This window comes from Talpa occidentalis, unplaced genomic scaffold, assembly GCF_014898055.3.
Source record: "Talpa occidentalis isolate TD23 unplaced genomic scaffold, MPIMG_talOcc4v2.1 talOcc4.2, whole genome shotgun sequence".
NCBI lineage: Eukaryota > Metazoa > Chordata > Mammalia > Eulipotyphla > Talpidae > Talpa > Talpa occidentalis.
In genome coordinates this window covers 74,345,603-74,366,635 of record NW_023602073.1, presented here as the reverse complement: position 1 = coordinate 74,366,635, position 21,033 = coordinate 74,345,603, and the positions used below count along the sequence as shown (strand labels likewise).

The following is a 21,033-nucleotide window of genomic DNA, read 5'->3' as shown; positions in this document are numbered from 1 at the left end:
TTAAAAAAAAAACCTAAATAAGGACAAGGGATGGTGATTGGAGAAGTCTAAAGGCCTTCTTATAAAAGAATGGTCAAAAAGCTCTCTGTAAACAGGTGATGTATAAGAAAAAAAATCCAAATGATATATGCATTATTAATTTAATTTTATTAATATGAGGTTTAAGCAGATCTTCCTAGATGATGATACTATTAGCCAAAACATTAGCCAGTTTGCCAGACCTCTTGTCATCAGTAAATTTGACAAGCAGGACTTCTGTGACTTCATTTAAGTTTATTGATAGAAATCTGCTAATTTTATCCTGTGGTATAATACATTCCTCTGATTTATCATATATTTTATTTTCTTGTCCATATACTTTTCTTTTCAAAATGGGAAGGTGTTTGCAACCTTAGTTTCAATCTATATTCATTAATGTCTATAAATTCCTTGCCATCATCACTCTTTACCAAAAGTATAAATAAGGGAGAAATGAAAATATTTTCGAAATTTTGCTCTAATATGTGCTTTGTTTTGTGACAAGCCTGTATTCATTTTAATCCTGTTTTCTTCTGTCCATGATTTATCAGGTGATTTATTTTATCTTCTTTTTTTAAAAAGATTTATTTATTTATACAAGAACTGGGGTATAGGCCAGATGTGTGGGAGAGTGACAGGATTCACCAGAGATGGAGTGGGGAACAGAACAGGCAGACTGACAAAATACACTGCTGAGGGGAGCAGCAGGTGCAACAAGAGAGATCTGCCGCGCCATGTGGGACCCTCGCCGGCTGGCCGGTATCCAACTGGTGCTGCAGAAGCTGTGGACAGCTTCACAGCACTGTGCTCAACCACCTGCACCACCAGGGGAGGACCAGGTGATTTATTTTAAATATATGGTACTGCAATGCCATACACAATACTGCAATCAGATCTTAAAAATATTGTTTGTTTTCCTTATTGCAAGTACATTGAAGATACTGAATATTTCAGTACTTATTTTTGATAGCATCTCCTTCCTTATATCTTTTTATACTTTTTAGGATATTTGGGTAAATTTTTTGTTTCTGTAGAGATTATTATTCTCTTCCAGATCTTTCTGCTAGATGTAGAATAAAGGAGTTATCTAAATATCACAAAATAGTAGAGAAAGTTCCAAATTTAGTAATGACCTCTTAAGGTTGTTATAAGAATTAAATGAATTGACAATTTTAAAACCATGTCTGGTAAGCATACAAAAAGTTACCTGAAAATGTTTACTGAATTAAATAACAAGTAATATGACCTCACAATATGAGTCTTATTTGTTATACATGTCAATTACTATATGTGGTTATTTTTTAAAGGAAACGCAACACAATTCTGCCTAACTAGTCACCTTAATTTTTTTGTCATTTTTATTTTAGCTCTGCCCACTACTCTGAATATATTAATAATAAGACAGAAGGAAAACAACATTAGAAACCAGAATTTTTTTCTTCTGTCAATGGGTACAGTTGGTTGTTCAGAGATTTAAACTGTATAGGTTGTCCTAGATACTATATATGACAAAAGAGGGTTCCTGATGAGAAACCTCTTTTTCTGAAGGCCTATAATAATGTTATAGATCCATTTTAATAAAGACCTATGTGTCAACTATGCAACCAGGAGTTTACCTAAGAGTTAGGGGCATAAATATCAATAATACATAGTCCTACTTCAATGACCTTATAGTCCACTAGTAAATTGGAAGTGTTATTATAATATAATAACTCTGTTAAGTTTCCAAGATAGAGAGATGCATATACTATCATAAGAGCAGGAAAGAACACCAAACTACACCTGGGGAAAAACCACATGGATGGAACCCCCACACAGAAAGTCACTAGAGCTGATTCATTAAAGAGGAGAACCAAGGGGTTAAGGAGCAGTGGTGTTTAGGAAGAAGAAATAGCATTTTGTGAAGCCTTAAAAGCAGGAGAAAACATGGAGTATAAGAAAGTAAAGTGAGCAAGATCAGACTTTTATAACAATGTCTGGCAGTGATGTCAAGAATAGATAAGGGGACGAGAAAAGAGACAAGTATAATGATCCTGCAGGAGAAGCAAGGTAGTGGTTGTGGGAATAGATGGATCTGGCTATTACTCAGAACACAAACATGATGGTTATTACTTCCTGAGGGAGGCTGACTGCATGGTAAGAGTATGTTTGACATTCATTTTCTGTTTCCCTGTGCATTTTGACGAATGAATTGTTTGAAGAATGAATTGTCTCACTCGTTTTTCAATACTTGAAAAGAAATTGTTTTCCGTCCTTTTTTGTCAGACTGAAAAGAAAATCAAGTTTTATTTTATTTTTTTAAAAGATTGATTTATTTACACATACAAGAACCAGGGTACAGGCCATATGTGCGGGAGGGTGAGAGGACTCACCTAAGCCAGAGCGGGGAGCAGAACAGGCAGACTGATGAAGTACACTGCTGAGGGGAGCAGTGGGCAAGCCAGGAAAGGTCTGCCGCACCATGTGGGCATCTCTCTGGCTGGCGGGGATCGAACCAGCACTGCAGAGGCTGGGGACAGCTTCACAGTGCTGCGCTCAACTGCTTGCACAACCAGGGAGGCCCAAAATCAAGATTTAGCACTCTTAAAAATGACTTCACTGAGCTTATGTATCACCGAAATAAATATATTAGCTTACAGGAATGTATATCACATCTCTAAGCTCCAAAAGCCACATTTTCTTACCATGTGGTCTTGGGCTAAATCATTCTGGAAAGTCCCTGAATCATGGGAGTTCTGGATACTATTTTTCAGATTAAAAGAGGGGAAAGGGTCTTCTGATGACTTGTTATTAGGAGTAACTCTTAAGTTGGTTCTTGAGAATGTAACAAAATTATACCTAAAATACTCAGACACTGACAAAGTCACTTGTCATAAATTACTACAAATTATTTCTGTCTCTGCTTATTTTTCCATCTGTCTTTTAACCTCTTTCAGTTTTAATTATGTTTCATTTCAGACAAGGTTCTCTGCGTTCCTTCTTGCCTTCTATCTTGCATTATCAGGTCTAAAAATTTTCCTCCATGGTTTTTTTTTTCCTTTTATTTTTAAAGATTTATCTATTTACGCATACAGGAGCTGGGGTACAGGCCAGAGGTGTGTGGGGTGAGAAGATTCAAGAGACAGTGGGGAGCAGAACAGGCAGACTGGCTGAAATACACTGCTGAGAGGAGCAGCAGGCGAGACAGGAGAGGTCTGCTGAGCCATGTGGGTTGCTCCCTGGCCGGCCAGGATCGAACCAGGGCTGCAGAGGCTGCGGGTAGCATCATAGGTCGCACCAACAGGGAGGTCCCCATTTTTTTTCCCAACAATATACGAAGCTTTTCCTCTATTTCTATCCCATGATGAGCATATGCAGATGCTGTTTCTGTCATACTCAGTTTTGTCTCCTTAGAGCATAGAGCAAGCAAGTGATTTAACTGATATGTCCTTAGGTGTACACCTAAAATGTCTGAAAATCTAAAGGAGACATCAATTCTATACAAGGCTATCCAGAAGAAAATATCATCAAAACCCAGATCTGAAGAACAAAGAGTAGTAAGGAGATTACAGAAAGTTTGGAAGAAACAGTAACATTGAAAGCCGGTGACTTGTTTGTGAGACAATCTGAACATTCAGCACTCCTGGAGGATTTACCTAGGCCAAACACATTATATGCATTAACTCAATTGCTCTTCACCACTCCAATGGGTAGATTTTATGAGTCATTATGCTAATTTTACAGATGAAGAATCTAAAACACAGAGAGATTAAGTGATTTGCCCAAGGTCATACCACAAGGAAGCAGCAGTCCTTGAACAGAGTTGTCAATCTCATTCTAGAGATTTTTTTTCTTTTGCCATTACTCTATTGTTTCCATTTAAAGAACCAAAAAACTTTTCAGCTGTTTAATTTATTAGTAGTAATAATATTGCAAAATTTTTGATTCTTAAAAACATTTATAAAGTTATATAAATTTCAAATTTTTAAAATTCCTGTTACATTTTAAGTAGTGTTGAAGAACTGAATTGTGAGAGAAGTTGCTATACCCCCTCAGGTGATATTTCCCACAAAACAAATCAATTTCCTCTGTTCTTTCAGGAACAAATGTTTCTGTTCATACTATCAATTTAAGGGCATAAACATTGTCTCATTCATCTTTGAATCCAAAGAACTTAGAACAGCACTTGATTGGTTTTTACTTCATGATCAACCCTGAGGTGAAAGGTGGAATTCCTTTTGAAAAACTCAATGTTTTCAAATGTGTCACCTTGCTTTATATAAAATCATAGATATCCTTGGATATTGTTGCCTGTTGTTATTATAATATGTACCATTTTCCATATTTAATATGAAAGTGAATAAGTATTAACCTTGTGTTTTGCAACTGTGCCATAACTGCTTATTATTTACAGTAATTTCCAGGTTTTTTTGTTGTTGTTGTTGCTAGTTCTTTTAGATATTCTACATAGACAATCAAGTCATCTATGAACAATGGCAGTTTTATTTCTTCCTTCCCAATTGTATACATTTCCTTTTCTTGTCAAATTGCATTTGCAAGAACTTATTTTCAATGCAGTGTTAAAAAGCAGTGGTAAGAGTGGGCAAATATACCCTGTACCTGACCTTATAGATCAGGACTTCAAGTTTCTCACCATTAAGTATGAGGTTAGCTCTACATTTTTGTAGGTATACTTTATCTAGTTGAGGTAGTTTTCCTCTGTTTGTTGAAATTTTTTATCATGAATGGATGTTAGCTTTTGCAAAAATGCCTTCATGAATCTATTGATATAATCATATAATTTTTTAGTGGGTTGATATATGAACTATGCTGATCAATTTTTCAATATTAAACCAGGCTTTCATACCTTGGGTAAATCCTACTTGGTTGTGGCACATATTTATTTTCAGTTTGTGAATTTAATATGCTGCTATTTTTGAATACTTTTACACCCCTATGCTAATGAGAAATATCTGTCTATAATTTTCTTTATTTTAATGACTTTGTCTGGCTTTGGTACTAACTCTCCTAATTGTTCTCATATGATGGTCTCACAAGATATACTAGGAAGTATTTCCTCTGCTTTTATCTTTTGCAGATATTGTAGAGAATTATATTTAACTTTGCATTTTTGGGACAAATCCCACTTGCCTATTGTTTATAACTATTTAATATATTGCTGGATTTAGCTGACTAGAATTTTGTCAAGAATTTTTTACATTGGGCCTCCCGGATGGCGCAGCGGTTGAGCGCTGGGTTGCGAAGCTGCCTGCCGCCTCTGCAGCGCCTATTCGATCCCCGGCTGCTCCCTGGCCACCAGAGGAGGGTCCCACATGGCTAGCAGACCTCTCCTGCAACCCACTGCTCCCCTCAGCAGTGTGTTTCGGTCCTTCTGCCTGCTTTGCTCACCGCTCTGGTTCTGGGGAATTCTCTCACCCTCCCGCGCTTCTGACTGTACCCGGTGCTTGTATAAATAAATAAAAATAAATCTTTAAAAAAAAAGAATTTTTTACATCTACAAGATAATTGATAGCTTTCTTCTTTGTGATATATTTGTCTGGGTTTTGAATCAGAGTAATAATAAACACAAAGGGAGACTCTGCTTTTGATTCCAGTTTTATTATTAAATATCTATTTCAACCTGAGATAGTCACTTGATAAAAAAGTTTTTTACTCTTTATCACTAGCTTAGTAATTCCACATAAATTATTGTGAGGATTAAGTAAGATTGTTATATGTGCTTTGTAATGATCATGGTATTTATATGAACTTATAAAGAAACATTGATGGGGGTGTTAGAACTAATAGCAGCAAGGAAGGGGTTAAAATGAGAAACAAATGTACCTAAACTAGGAATATTTATAGATTAGTTCTTTTGGTCCTCACGAAAGTATCCATAAAATGAATTATACAACCATTCCAGATATGCTACAATAATATAGCAGTAATATTATAATTATAGTGTAGTTATAATACAAATAGTAAAAATGTAATATTAATGATATATAACCATCTATATATGCATTTGTACTGCCACAAGAATTTGACACTTGAAAATACCAGTTTATATCATACAACCAAATTATATCATCCGCAATACCATGATGAAGATGTTGGTGTCTTCCTCTATTTTCCAAGTGAGGAGGACAAATAAAGTTGGGATATATGTCCAAAGTTGACATTTTAGAATCCAAAGAACAAGTTCAGTCTGTCACCTAGTATTACTCCTAAAGTAAGTCAATTTTCAACCTCTGTAGAAGTTGCTCTCATGTTTATTTAGATAGAATGATTCAAATTATGCTCAAAATACTCTTCAAAGCTATACGCATTTTTTGAAACAACTAATAGATTTAAATGAAAATAAAGTAAGGATGAATCAATCTAATTTCTTATGACCTTGAAAACACTGTAAGAATTTCTCTGTATTGCTGGATGAGTTAACATTGTGCATGCTAAGAATGTCTAACTACCTCTTCTTATAACTCTATAGTGAATAGCTATTAGACTTGGCAATACAAACAAATGTTCCACAATAAAACACCATACATTTATATAAAATGTTTAATATCAATGGGTGAATATCTCCCCCTAAAGATAATAACAAAGCTATTATCTATTTTTTTAATATTTATTTATTTATACAAGCACTGGGTATAGTCAGAAATGCGGGAGGGTGAGAGAATTCACCAGAGCCAGAGCGGGGAACAGAACAGGCAGAGTGACAAAATACACTACTGAGGGGAGCAGCAGGTGTGGCAGGAGAGGTCTGTGCACCATGTGGGACCCTCGTCGGTGGCTGGGGATCGAACTAGCACTGCAGAGACTGCGGGCAGCTTCTGCAGCCCAGTGCTCAACCGCTGTGCCACCAGGAGAGGCCCTATTATCTATTTTTTTAGATCTCTAGTAATTACGTGAATTGAGGTTGATTTCTACATTGTTGGCTGGTTTTTGGGCTAACATGAAAAGATTAATACAAAGGTCATTATTCAAGAAGTTCAAATTCTAAAATATTTCTGTTGTTAACTTGGTAACTTGGTATTTAATATAAATAATAGAGATAGGCTGGGAAATTTAGTAGACAGATTCAAAAAATTGAAAAAAAAACAACAACATATAACTTAGCAACAAAACCTGTGCTTTTTTCAATAAATTTAAAGATATTGTGTTACATGTATGTAATTAATGGGTTCCCAGTAGAATGTGAATGAGGTGATAAGTGTATTCTGAGGTTGCACCTTGGACAAAGTGACTTGCGAGAGACATCAGGACTGGTAATGTTCCTTAATGCCACTATCAAAGACAGGGTGTTTATTTGATTACAATCTTTTTTTTTCCATTTTTATGAATGTTATTTCTCAGAATCAAGAAATTTATAGTTTAGAAAAGTACAGCATTAAAATGTTTTAACCTTACCAAACATTCTAAGTGAATTCCAATGAGAAGTTCTTGAAAGCAAGTGCGTTTGTCTTATTTAAATAATATATTTCGGGCCTCCCGGGTGGCACAAATGGTTGAGACACAATCTATGAAGCAATCTGCAAACACTGCAGCATGAGTTCTATCCCCAGCCAGGGAGCTAACCACATGACATAGCAGACCTCTCCTGACTCACACACTGCTCCCCTCAGCAGTGTATTTCATCAGTCTGCCTGTTCTGTTCCCCACTCTGTCTCTGGTGAATTCTCTCACACCCCACACTCTGGCCTGTGCCCCAGTTCTTATATGCATAAATAAATATTAAAAAATAAATAATATATTTCAACCATTTTCTGAAAATATCTAAATTTCATATACATGTAATTAAAGATAAACAGATATAAAGCAGCTAAATTCTTTTTTATAGATGCCTTACATCATTTAAATTCACTTTCATATTTTAGAATTTTTAAAAAAAAATATGGTTTAGACATTGATATCATGATGTCAAAATATGATCAATAGTTGGCATGTTTTGTTTAAAATTTGTGTTTAAGGAGTTTATGTTTAATTTTTATTTGTTGGTTTATGGATGGCATATTTTAGCTTTGCCAAGATGTTCTGATATGTCCTCATTTGACCTTTCTTGTACTCATATTTGATAAAAAGAAAAAATAAAGCACAGCTAAAATAAATCATATTAGCAATTCCCCCATCTCACTTTCTAACCTCAGCTGTGTTCACTTGCACTTGTTGGTAAGATTCTAGAAAAGACTGTCCACATTTACATTATCTTAAAGAAAAACCCTATTGTATAATATTAAAGACAGTTGGATACCAACAGCATTGATGACCTCTTTTGAAATAAGGTAATACTTTAAGCAAATAGATTTTGGACAGTTAGCATTAAAGTGATTCTTCCACAAAATATAAATTATGTATTTCATTGAAAGAAAAATCAAACATAAGAAAATGACAGGGAAAAAAGGACTTGAAGGTCTATTTGAAAAGGAAGTTTTCTTTTTTATAAGGTCTACTGACTGTGTTCACAATAGATAACTACCTCAAAAGTAAAAAACTAGATAACTGTCCTTAGGCTATAAATAGTTATCCAAATTTTTTGAATGACAGATACTAACTTTACCTATTAACAATATCTAGGTTCATAACTAAAAGACAAAGGGAGGGAAATGGCTATCTTGCTTTCTTATACTTCAAGTTCTCTGTGTGTAAAATTATATTTTAATGCAGTTATACAGTGACTGTTACTAAATTTGGTGATTCCTCTATACATTTACATACTTAATGAAATGCAATAGATGTTTGTTTACATATATATATATATACACACACACACACACACACACACACACACACACACACTATCTGCAAACCACACATGGACTTTTCAAGTTCAGGACCCCAACTTTATAGTATCTTAGCTACTGGAAATATTTTAGATATATACCATCTTCCTGATATAAATTACGATGTACCCATAAATTTAAAGCATATAGGAGGGAATGACTTCCTGTTACATACCACAGTTAGGTTTCCCTAACAACCATGCTGCAGACTATTATAGTCACCTGCATCTGGAAGGACTGTTTCACTTAAGTTTGATAGTTTGATATAAATACCTGGAGAAGAGGGTGGTAGGTGAAGGTTAAGTCCATCAATGCCTGATAGTCATTTGATAAGAAAAAATATGTTGCCTATAATTTTCAATCAACAACTAATATTCCAGTTAATGACTATTTGTGTGTGCATGTATATGTGCACACTTCTCATAATATTATTAAATAAGTTTTACTAAAGTAACATTGGTTTATAACATGATATAGGTCAGGTGTACATCATAATAAATTGGCATCTGTATATTTTACCTTAAGTTCACCATTCAAAGTCCAAATTAATGCTTCACCTCTTTCATCTGATGTACCACCCCCTTTTTGTCCCTTCGGGTAAACATCAATTAGCTCTTATAATAAAAATGTTTATTTTTAATTTTACTTTGTTCATTCATTAAGTTTCTCTTTATACCACATGAGTGAAATACAATTTATCTATGTGTCATTTATTTCTTTTTTTAAAAAGATTTATTTATTTATACATATAAGAACTGGGATACAGGTCAGAGTTGTGGGGGGGTGAGAGGATTCACCAGAGACAAAGTGGGAAACAGAACAGGCAGACTGACTGAAATACACTGCTGAGGGGAGCAGCGGGTGAATCAGGAGAAGTCTGCTGTGCCATGTGGGTAGCTCCCTGCCCGGAGCTATCAAATTCGTGTGGTAGCAGCTGTGGATAGCTTCATAGGTTGCATCTTAACCTCTTGTGCCAGCAGGGAGGCCCCAATGTGTCTCATTTATTTCATTAAGCACACAATACCAGACCTTCCTTGTGGTTAAGTCTCAGCACCATCATTGCTACAGCCCGAGTTTGATCCCCAGTCAGGAAGCTAACCCACTTATGGCACAACAGACCACTCCTGTCTCACCTGCTGCTTCCCTCAGCAGTGTATTTCAGTAAATCTGCTTGTTCTGCTCCCCAGTCTGTCTCTAGTGAATCCTTTCATTGCTTGCACCTCTGGCTTACACCCCAGCTCTTCTCTACAAAAATAAAAAAAAAAAATTAAAGAAAGCATAATACCATCCAGGTCCATCTATTTTACTACAAATGTCAAGATTTCATCATTTGTATAACAGTATAGCACTCTACTGTTTACATGTTCATATGTATATATAATTATATACTTATATATTGATATAAAAGGATACATAGATACACATATATATTTTCTTTATCCATTTGCCTCTCAATAGGCACTTAAGTAGTCCAGTTCTTGGCTATTGTAAAATACTGTAAAAACAAACAACAAATATGTGGGTACTTATATCTCTTTGAATTAGTGTTTTGTATTGTTCAGGTAAATACCTATAAGTGGGAAAACTGGATCATATGGAATTTATGCTTTTTGAAAAATCTCCATAGTATTTTCCAGAATTTTCCATAGTATTTTCAACAATTTACATTCTCACCAAGAATGTTAATGGGTTCCATACCTTCCACACCCTCTCCAACACATGTTATTTCTTATCTTTGAGATAATAACAATACTCTTAGGTGTGAGGTAATATTTCACTGTTATTTTGTTCTGCATATATCTACTAGTAAGAGATAATATCTGTTCATGTTCCTGTTGACCATCTGTATGTCTATGAGACATTTTAGATATTCTGCCATTATTAAATTAGACTTTTTTATTATTGAATTTTATGAGTTCTTTATATATTTTGGATATTAGTCTCTTTTTGGACTAATGATGTGCAAATATCTTCTCACATTCAATATGATCTCTTTTTTGTTTTGATGATAGTTTCTTTTTCTGCACAGAGTTTTAGTTTGATACAGTCCCACTTATTTTTGATTTTGCTTTCCTTGCTGTTAGTCATAGCCCCAGGCACATATATAATGGTTGATTCATGAACCATATTGCCTATGTTTTCTTATATTTATTCTGTGATTTTAGTTCTTACCACCAAGTTTTTAATCTATTTAGACTTATTTTTTTGTATATGGTATTATACAGTGATCTGATTTCATTCATTTGCTTGTGACTGTCCTGGTTTCTTAGCAATTTTTTTTTAAATATTTTTATTTTTATTTATTTATACAAGCACTGGGTACAGTCAGAAGCACTGGAGGGTGAGAGGATTCACCAGAGCCAGAGCAGGGAACAGAACAGGCAGACCGACGAAATACACTGCTGAGGGGAGCAGTGGACGTGGCAGGAGAGGTCTGTCACACCATGTGGAACCCTTGCTGGTGGCCGGGGCGGGGGATCGAACTGGCGCTGCATAGGCTGTGGGCAGCTTCACAGCACAGTGCTCAACTGCTGCACCACCAGGGGAGGCCCTCAACACTTTTTTTTTGTTAAAGATTTATTTATTTATACATACAAGAACTAGGGTGTAGACCAGAGGTGCAGGGTGAGGAGGTGGGGAGGGGTGAGAGGATTCATCAGAGACAGAGTGGAGAGCATAACAGGTGGTTTGATTGAAATACACTGTTGAGGGGAGCAGAGGACAAGCCTGGAGAGGTCTGCTGTGCCATGTGGGTTTGCTCCCTGGCCAGGGATTGAACTCATGCTGCAGTGGCAGCCCACAGTTAAGTGCTGAGACTTAACCCCTTGCACCACCAGGGAGGCCCTTAACACTATTTTTTGAAGAGACTTTCTTTGCTCTATTGTATGCTCTTGGGATCTTTATCATAAATAAGTTGTCAATATATGTGTGAGTCTATTTCTGGACTCTATTCTGTTGATTTCTGTGCCTGTTTTTATTCCAATACCATTCTGTTTTGATCATTATCACTTTTTTAGTATGGATTGAAGATAGGGAGCATGATATCTCTACTTTCTTCCTTCAGGATTATTTTTACCAATGCCATTTTCATTAAGTCAACAACTTTATTTGGTCAATAAGCACACACTTCTCTGCATATTCACTATAAAGAGTCATTATATATTATTTATTTTCATTAATTATGTAACATTCTGGTGAAATAGCATTGATTAAATATTTTATACTTGAAATATTGACTCAAACGTACATATAAATATAATTAATTTATTAAACAAAATAAAAACTTAACATATGTTTTGTGAGCAAATAGGTATGCAGTAGTTTACAAAATCTCTGCAACTGATGGTTTCCCAAATGTGCTGCCCCTAAGAAAAATCTGGGATTTTTAAAAACTCACAGTGCTAAGGTAATCTCCCATTCCAATTTAACTGGAATGTCTTGCAATGAGAGTGAGACATCAGCAATTGTTAAAATTCATCTGGTTTCAACCATTTGCAACAACTTGGAATCATGGTCCTAGTATTCTTTATTCAAAGTGTGGTCTTCAGACTGGCAGCACTAAAAATATCTGGGAACTTTCTTGAGATGCAGAAACATGGGATCTAATCCAGACCATTAGAGTTTCTATTACTAGCAAGATCTCCAGGATAGTCTAGGCATGTCAAAGTTTGAAAAACCGTGATTGACATTTGAAAGATAAACAAAATTCCTAAGCCGGATAATATAGAGAAATAGTTTTGGCAAATACACAGACATCAAAGTTTGCTGTAACGCTAATCTTCAGGAGACAAGAAATACCTTCATTTATTTTGACTAACCTTTGCCCTATCCTGATATTCTAATTTTATTAATCAAACGACAGGTGGGTTATCTGCAAGATTAATTATTCCATCATCTTTCCAAAAAGGTGTCTTACAGTTGCCCATGACTCAATTAGCATTTTTGACCTTGAAATGTCAGTTTTGTTATAGAGAATTAATGTCTGCCAGTCTTTTTCACTGCATTAATAAGAATTCTATAACAATGTGGTATTTGTTACTATTATGTATTTAAATGATTAATTTTGCACTAATGCAAGTATCCTTTATACAGCATTTATGCCATCCAGACTAAATATTTTATGATGCATATTGTTGCTTTCTGAGACAACTATTCAATATATGTCAATTCCATACAAATCTCATAAATATTTTGTACTATTCAGTCATTTATTAGCTTGGTGATATTTGTTTCTTATTACTATGTACCAAAAAATTTTACTATATAAAACTAATACCATGAAATGTTCATCTCAAGCCTAGGTATATATAAAACAAATATTAACAGATCTAAAGGGAGATATAAAGGTAATATAATGATAGGAGTGGAATCACATATCCCACTTTCATCAATGGATAGATCATGTAGCCAGAAAATCAGTACAGAAACATTAGACTTAAATGACATGTTAGATTGGGTGAACTTAACAGACATTTGCAGAACATTCCATCTAAAGCAGCCTAATACACATTCTTCTCACTTACATATGGAACAACATCCATGATGGATCTTATGTAAGGTCACGAAACAGTTCTTAAAAAATTTTACAAGAGTGGCATAATATCAAGCATCTTTTTCTACCATAGTTACATGAAATTTTAAGAACAGAAAAATTCACAAATTATGATGATTTAACAACATGCTATTAAACTATCAGTGGGTCAAAGAAACCAAAAACAAAAATTAAAAAATATCTTGAGACAGATGAATATAGAAATATAACACAACAAAATTTATGATATACAGCAAAGACATTTCTAACAGGGAAATTCATAGCAATAAATATCCATATTAAGATTGCAAATAAATAAACTAACTTTACATATTACCTCAAGGGACTAGAAAAGATGAACAGACTCTACCTTCAGTAGAAGGAAAAAATAAAGATCAGAGTGAAGCTAGTAAAATAAAGACTGAAAAATCAAGAGAAAAGATCAATGAAACAAAGAGCCAGTTTTTAAAAAAGATAAGAAAAATCGAAAAACATTTGGCCAGACTTAAGAAGAGTAAAGACTCAATTAAATAGACTCAAAAATTAAAGAAGATATTATAACTGATATCCCAAAATACAGTCGTAAGAGACTATTACATATAGATAATTGCTTGTCAACAAATTGGACAACCCAGAAGAAATAGATAAATATGGAGGAACATGCAACCACAGAGGATGGAAACATTAATAGAATATCTAAACAAGCCAATTACTATAAGGAGATTAAGTCAGGAGATTAAAACATCTCCAAACAAACAGAGGCCCAGGACTAAATGGCTTTACTGATGAATTTTATTAAACATTTGAAAAAATAATATAGATTATTTTTAAACTCTTAAAAAAAAGGGAATTTGAAGGATTATGGGCAAACTCGTTTTAGGAGGTCAACATTAACCTGATACCAAAACCAGACAACATTACCACAAATAGTAACACTGATGAACATAGATATAAAAAGAAATTTAGGTTGGAAAAACAAGCAAATAAAAATATTCATTATGCTATCTGAAACAGTTGATAAAAGAACAAGATATCATCACAGAGAAAGGAATATTTTCCTTATTCTTGGGTTGTGATGTATGTAGGTGGAGATATTTTCTGGCTTAAGTAAATGACAATAAAGAGTGCTGAAAGCTTGAGTGCCAGTTTTTAGTTTTGTTTCAGTTTTTAATAAGAAAAGGATGTCATGTTCAGAGAAAAGGAGGAGGCTTTATGTGGGTATAGTATAGTTGAGAGGAGATGGAGTTGAGGTAAAGGTGATGACAAAAGATTCGTGGCAAGATTGTTGAGCGCTTACATGTCAAATCAAAGAGATAGGACATTTTCTATGGGTTAGAGTTTACAACATGGAATAACATCAGGGAGGGAAGGTGGTTTTTATTTTTATTATTTTAAAAGATACTGGGTTTTAAAGTGAAAAATTGAACAGGCTTAGGCAATAAATCAATGAAGACCAAGTAGGAGTTTATTGCAATAGTCTACCTATCAGAATATAAGGACATAAAGTACACCACTAATAAAAGGAATAGGAAGGATAAAGAACATTCAAATGGCATTTGAGAAGTAAATACACAGGGCTTAATGTCTGGAAGAATATAAAAAGGAAAAGTACTAAGGTATAACGGTGGCTTTTATTTGGAGTAACCTGGTAACAATTAGGCTAATAACTGAAATGGAGAAAAATAGAAGTTTGATTAGGGAGAATATTGGTGAGATTAACTTTGATATTTTATCCTGGGGAAGATTTTAGAATAATCCTTAAAGAGACAATTTATATATATATATATATATATATATATATATATATATATAAATACAGAGCTCACAGAAAAACATCTAGGATGCCAAAAGGATTCAGAAACCATTAATGCACACAGATGGTCACTGATGCTGAACAACTCATATCTTTCAGAAATTGGGGGAGAGGAGACCTGAGCCTAAGCTCTAAAGACTATCAATATTTGAAATAAACAATTCTGAGACAATAATGAAAAAAAGAGCTGTAATAAAGCGAGAGAGGGCCTTCCCTGGTGGCACAGCAATTGAGCGCTGGGCTGTGAAGCTGCCCGCAGCCTCTGCAGCACTGGTTTGATCCCTGGCCGCCGGTGAGGGTCCCACATGGTGCGCAGACCACTCCTGCCATGCCTGCTGCTCCCCTCAGAAGTGTATTTTGTCAGTCTGCCTGTTCTGTTCCCCGCTCTGGCTCTAGTGGATTCTCTTACCCTCCTGAGCTTCTGACTGTACCCAGTGCTTGTGAAATAAATAAATAAATCTTAAAATAAAATAAAATAAAATTGTTAAAAAAAAGCAAGAGAGACAGGAGAGAACACAGTATAAACAGATTTTTAGACGAGAACTCAAAGAAAATATTTGCCAACTATGACTATTGCTGCTTAGTTCTTCCATACATGATGCCTGACTACTGTGTGAATTCTATTCCTTTTTGGAGGGAGCTGATAATTACGTAAAGCCAATATAAGTTCCTCGATATGATATAAATGATTACTGACTAACTCAATGCTGCTTAATACTTTGATTTGCTTTATGACAAAGAATGCAGTGAGGCTTTTAGGCAAGAAGACTTGTGCCAAGCTAAGTAGGTTCATAGCTTGACCCAACCAAGCTACAGTGGTACCTGAGTGATCCTTAGAAAGGGTACTCTCCTAACCATATGTCTCATTCCCCATGTATTAAATGAAGATCATTGTTATTTACCTACATATAGTTGCTTTGTGTGGATTAAATGAAATGCTAAAAGTCAGGCATTTAGAAAGATCTGGCTGGCACAAAGTACATGCACTACATAAGTGTTAGCTGTTACTATAAACAAAATGTTTCTTTAGCTTGGCTAAGATCTTCCAAGGTTATATCAGTCACAAAGATATATAATTCCAAATCAGACAAAAAAACAAAAACAAAAAAGAAATCAAAAGCATTTTCTGAGCACATCAGTAAATTTCTGGCAAATCCTCCCTTTGAATGATTTTTTTTTAATCTTACATTAGGAAAAGCAGAAACATTTGGGATGATGAAAGCCCACTCAACTGTGAGTCTGTGGGTTCCATTGTACAAAAATAGTATAGAAAGTGGGAGAAAGCGATTTATTCTATCTTTAAGGAAAAATAAAAAAAGACATGGTAGATAAGGATGGCAGAGTTCCTAAACTAAAAAAACAAAAGAATATCTAAAACAGAATATAAGAAGTTAAAATAATACAAAAATCATCAATTTTACACTAAATATGGGTAGTTATTCATATATCAATACTATCAATATAATATCAATGACATCAATAAAATAAATTGTTCAAGAAATGACTCCTTAGTACATTATTTAAATAATTGATAGTTAACTGTTATTCAAGTAGCCTAAAATTATACTTAAGATGACATAGTTTACCTAATAGTTCAAAACTTCTTCTGACTAACTTGAAATAACAGTTTTCATGTATGATGTTTTACATATAATGCAAAGAGTTCTTCACTCATCTCTCTATCTACCTACCTATCTACTTACCTACCTACCTAAGTACCTATCTACTGCCCCTATTTATATATAAATTGTTTCTAAGTTCTGAGATGTTATGTGAGTAGAACTATGAGCTTTTCAAAAATGTTATCTCTTTACCTCAAACATTCCTTCTGTTGCCCACATTCAAAGGATTCATATCATAGATGTTTCTCTGAATAGGAACAATGTGAATGACTCAGAATTATGAGGCTAGCAACACAGAGAGCTGGAAAAATACACAACATTATTAATTCTTGATGTGTCCATCTTAGCTCAGTGATACTTCTTTAAATTAAAAATATGTAAAATGAATCACTTGTAGACCTATGCAGCAAAACCAAGAAAAATAAAGTAGTGCAACTTCTTTCTACTGATTAATTATATATTAAGGCTTTTAAAATCCATACACAAGGGCTTATGTCCAAATATATGTCATTAATGTCACTTAAGAAATTAAATGGTCAATTTAAATGTATGTTAGAAAATGCCACCAAGTTCTCTTAAAAGTTATTTAACCCATTCTCTTAATTAAATTTGGGGTAGTTAAATTTCCCTGTTTAATTTACCTTATGCATTTTTTTAAATTTATCATATTGTGATTTTACTATTTAACCACATTGGAATTCTCTGTGCTTTATTTGATAATTATAAGGTGAAACATTTCAATGACACAATTTTACAATGTATTTCTCATTTATTGGTGCCCTATGTCCTATAAGTTATGAAGAAAAAAAACTTGGTTTTGATAGCCTTTGCTCTTATTTTTGGCAATAATTTATTTGTGTGTCATATTTTCAATGTTCTAAATGAGAATATTTAAGTTGATAGTCACCAATATGTTCTATATTAAAATATTTCTTAATCACATGCCTTATTTCTCCAACTTCAGTCTATTTGTGATTGTTTGGGAACAGGTTTCTTGAGGAAAAGAGACAGTTTCTTTAAGAACAAAATAGACTTTTAAGCATCAAATAGGTAGATCCAAAAGCTCTATAAACCATTACTTTTGAGATATGCTTCATTTAAAGAAATCAGTCCTATAGAAATAATATTTTTTGCAAAGTTCATATACACAAATAAAATTAGTATTATCAGCAATAAGAGCATAATATGAAATAAGGATGGAGAATTAAATTGGTATTCAGGAGTATTCCCTTCTCCTTCTGACTTCACTTTGTAAACATAGGCAATTTGCTGCTCTTACCTGGCTTTCTAATCAAGAAAATGAGAGCTGAGGAGTCTGGCAACATGGTTACAGAATGAAGATGCCAGGTTCACCTCCTGCATATACTCACAACTAAATTGCAGCAGAATGAAGTAAATAACCTCTGACTAAACCCCTGAAAGTTAAAAAGATCACTGCAGGATATAACAGAAGCAAATGTCTAGAGGAAAGTTAATTGGACTGTGTTTGCAGCAATACTAAGACAGAATAACTCATGAAAGGGGGGTGCCTGTAGCTTGGAGTCCCCGGCAGTTGCTAACTCAAGGACACATAACCACAAGAAGAACTGTGGAGTTTCAGCACAATGCTAGAGAACTAGTGCACAGAGCTGACAGCCAAGACAGAGGGTACACTATTGGAAAAAGGGGTGCAGAGTGACAATAACTAGCTAGAACCTCAGACTCACAATACGGAACAGCTGGAGCCTGAGCCTGCAATAATGACCAGATCATGTTATATGTGTGTTCTATCAGAAGAAGGTGGTACTTGTGCATGATGCTATGATAATCTACATGCCTGCAACCCCATCATTCAGGACCAAAACTGATACAACTGGAAGTTTTCACTAACCAGAGTTTAAGCACGTGGATCTTAACAACAGCAGCATGCACACTGGGCAAGTCTCTGGAAAAGCAAAGAGAACACCCAGCTTATGGCCTCGTTTCAACTATAATCCATGCCCAGCAATGCATCTATAGATCAAACAGCCTAGAGGTTGAGAGTGGCAGAAGACTATATAGATATTTAGGTTGAAGAATTGGCCTCAAAGAGGAGCTTATTGTGGATCTCCACAATAAAACCATGGTGCCCACAGCACAGCAGGAAGTTTGAATTTCTGATGCTCATTGGAAGTGATCTTTCAGTACCTTACTATCCTAGTTCCTTTCTATTACCTCCTGCCTTTACCGAGTTATTAGCCATCTGAGCAAGTGCAAAGGTAACAGTCTGAAAGTTTATCCATAACACAACCAACAAAAAATAAAACCTATAAGGGAACATTAGGTTGTCTGTGGATTTCTCTTGCCTTTAGGAATCTTACAGGCAAGGAGGGATGGGAAGAATTTCAAAATACCTAAAGAAAAAGATTTCCAGCCTAGAATCCTTTATCCTGCAAGATTAACATTCAAAACAATAGAAGGATAAAGCGCTTCAATGGAAAGTAACAACTAAAATAATTTATCAATACCAACAAAAAAGTACCTAGAGGGGTTGTTAAAAGCAACAGAACATCAAACATGAGGCAATAGCCATATGAATTCTATAACATGGCAGAAGAGGAAAGCAATAATGCAGAATGCATTTGGGAACAGAATCAGAATGCATTTGGGAACAGACTGTCCAATGGGCTGCACAAATATTCCATCATGTACTAACCTCAGCAGAAGGTGCAAACAAAACTCAACAGAAGAAACACATCTGATATTTAAAACTGATCCTAAGCAAAACACAAAATGAAGATGTCAAAAATTAAGTAGACATAGATAGGAAAAAACTCACAGTCCCCATGAACACTTACATCCCCATGAACACTTACATTTAACACCATAAATGTAAATAGTTTGAATTCACTAGTTAAAATTTATGGAGTGACTGGGCAGAATTCAGAACAAAGTCCAACCTTCTGCTGTTCACAGGACACCTATCTTACCAATAAAGGCAAGAAAAGACACAGAGTTATATGCTAGAAGATAGTTCTATAAGCAAATGGTAATCAGAAAAGGTCTGCTACAGCAGATAAAATAAACTTCCTATTTAAAAATGTGATAATGGATAAAGATATAGTACATTATGATTAAGGATCTAATATAGCAAGAACTATGTATGTACCAAATGATGGAGCACCAAGATACACGGGAGACAATTACTAACAAAACTCTAGAGAGCTATTGACAACAACACATTAGGGGATCCTAGTACTCCATTTACAACTAGAGACAGATAAACAGAACAGGGAATAAATAAAGAAACAACAGGCTTAAATGAGAAGATGGACCAAGCAGACTTACAGATATCTACAGAACACTCTGCCCTAAAACAACTGTATACATATTTTTCTTCAAGTGTATATGTAGTATGTTCTAGAAAAGACCATATGTTGGGACAATATAATTATTTATAAAACTACAATTTTTGTTAACATACCAAGTACTTTTTCTATACAGCTAGAAATCAATTTTAAAAAGCCTGAAAAGGCTTTAATCATGTCTCATCTCGTACTTATTTTTCCTATGGATCTTTTACCACTTTGGTTAATTCTTAGATATTTGACTTTTTTGAAGTTATTATGAATAAAATGGTTTTATTGTTCAGTGTTTGTATATAAAAATGTTACAAATTTTTGTATGTTGATTCTGTAATCCACCACTTTGCTGTATGTATTTATTGTTTCTAAATGTAGTTTGGTGAAGTCTTTAGGGATATATATGTATATAGACCATATTGTACCTATGAGAATGACATGTTAAAAAGATCCCTCGAAAGTACTGGACATGAATGTGGAGAAAGAGCAACGCTATTGTCAGTGAAAATGTACAGTGGTGAAACCATTATGGAAAGTTATCTGGATTTACCTAAAAAAATCAAAATGGAAATATTGCATTGTCACACGTGGCATTTATCCAACTACAAGTTTTTATTACAGCACTATTTACAATAATGAGGTAACAGAACAACCTATCTGCCCAGGGATAGAGGAGGATTGGATCAAAAAGATGTGGTATATCCACACGATGGAATACTATTCAGTCATTAGGAAAGATGAAATGCTGCCTTTTACAATAAAATAGAAGTTTGAAGTGTTTATATGTAGTAAATCTAGCTAAATACAAATACTAAATATTTACATAGCTGATGATTCAACAAAGAAAAATACTTATAAAAACTATTATGTGTTAATGAAAAATGTGAGATTTCTCTAAGATGGGGGGGGTCAACAGAATATAACAGATGGTGGTAGTAGAAAGTATATAAAAATAATAGGGATAACT

General features: G+C 34.5%; 1 protein-coding gene across 7 annotated transcripts in view; it reads right to left on the bottom strand.

Annotated features, from left to right (window-relative positions):
* The window catches only part of HCRTR2 (hypocretin receptor 2), a 225,067-nt gene that overhangs the window by 110,536 nt on the left and 93,498 nt on the right, over positions 1–21,033 (bottom strand). The window contains exon 1 of one of the 7 annotated variants that reach the window (XM_054698881.1): positions 16,939–16,971. The exons of the other annotated variants lie outside the window; for them this stretch is intronic. The gene's annotated coding sequence lies outside the window, so the exon portion shown is untranslated. Of the gene's footprint in view, positions 1–16,938; positions 16,972–21,033 lie in introns of those variants that run through there. 7 annotated transcript variants of the gene reach the window in all.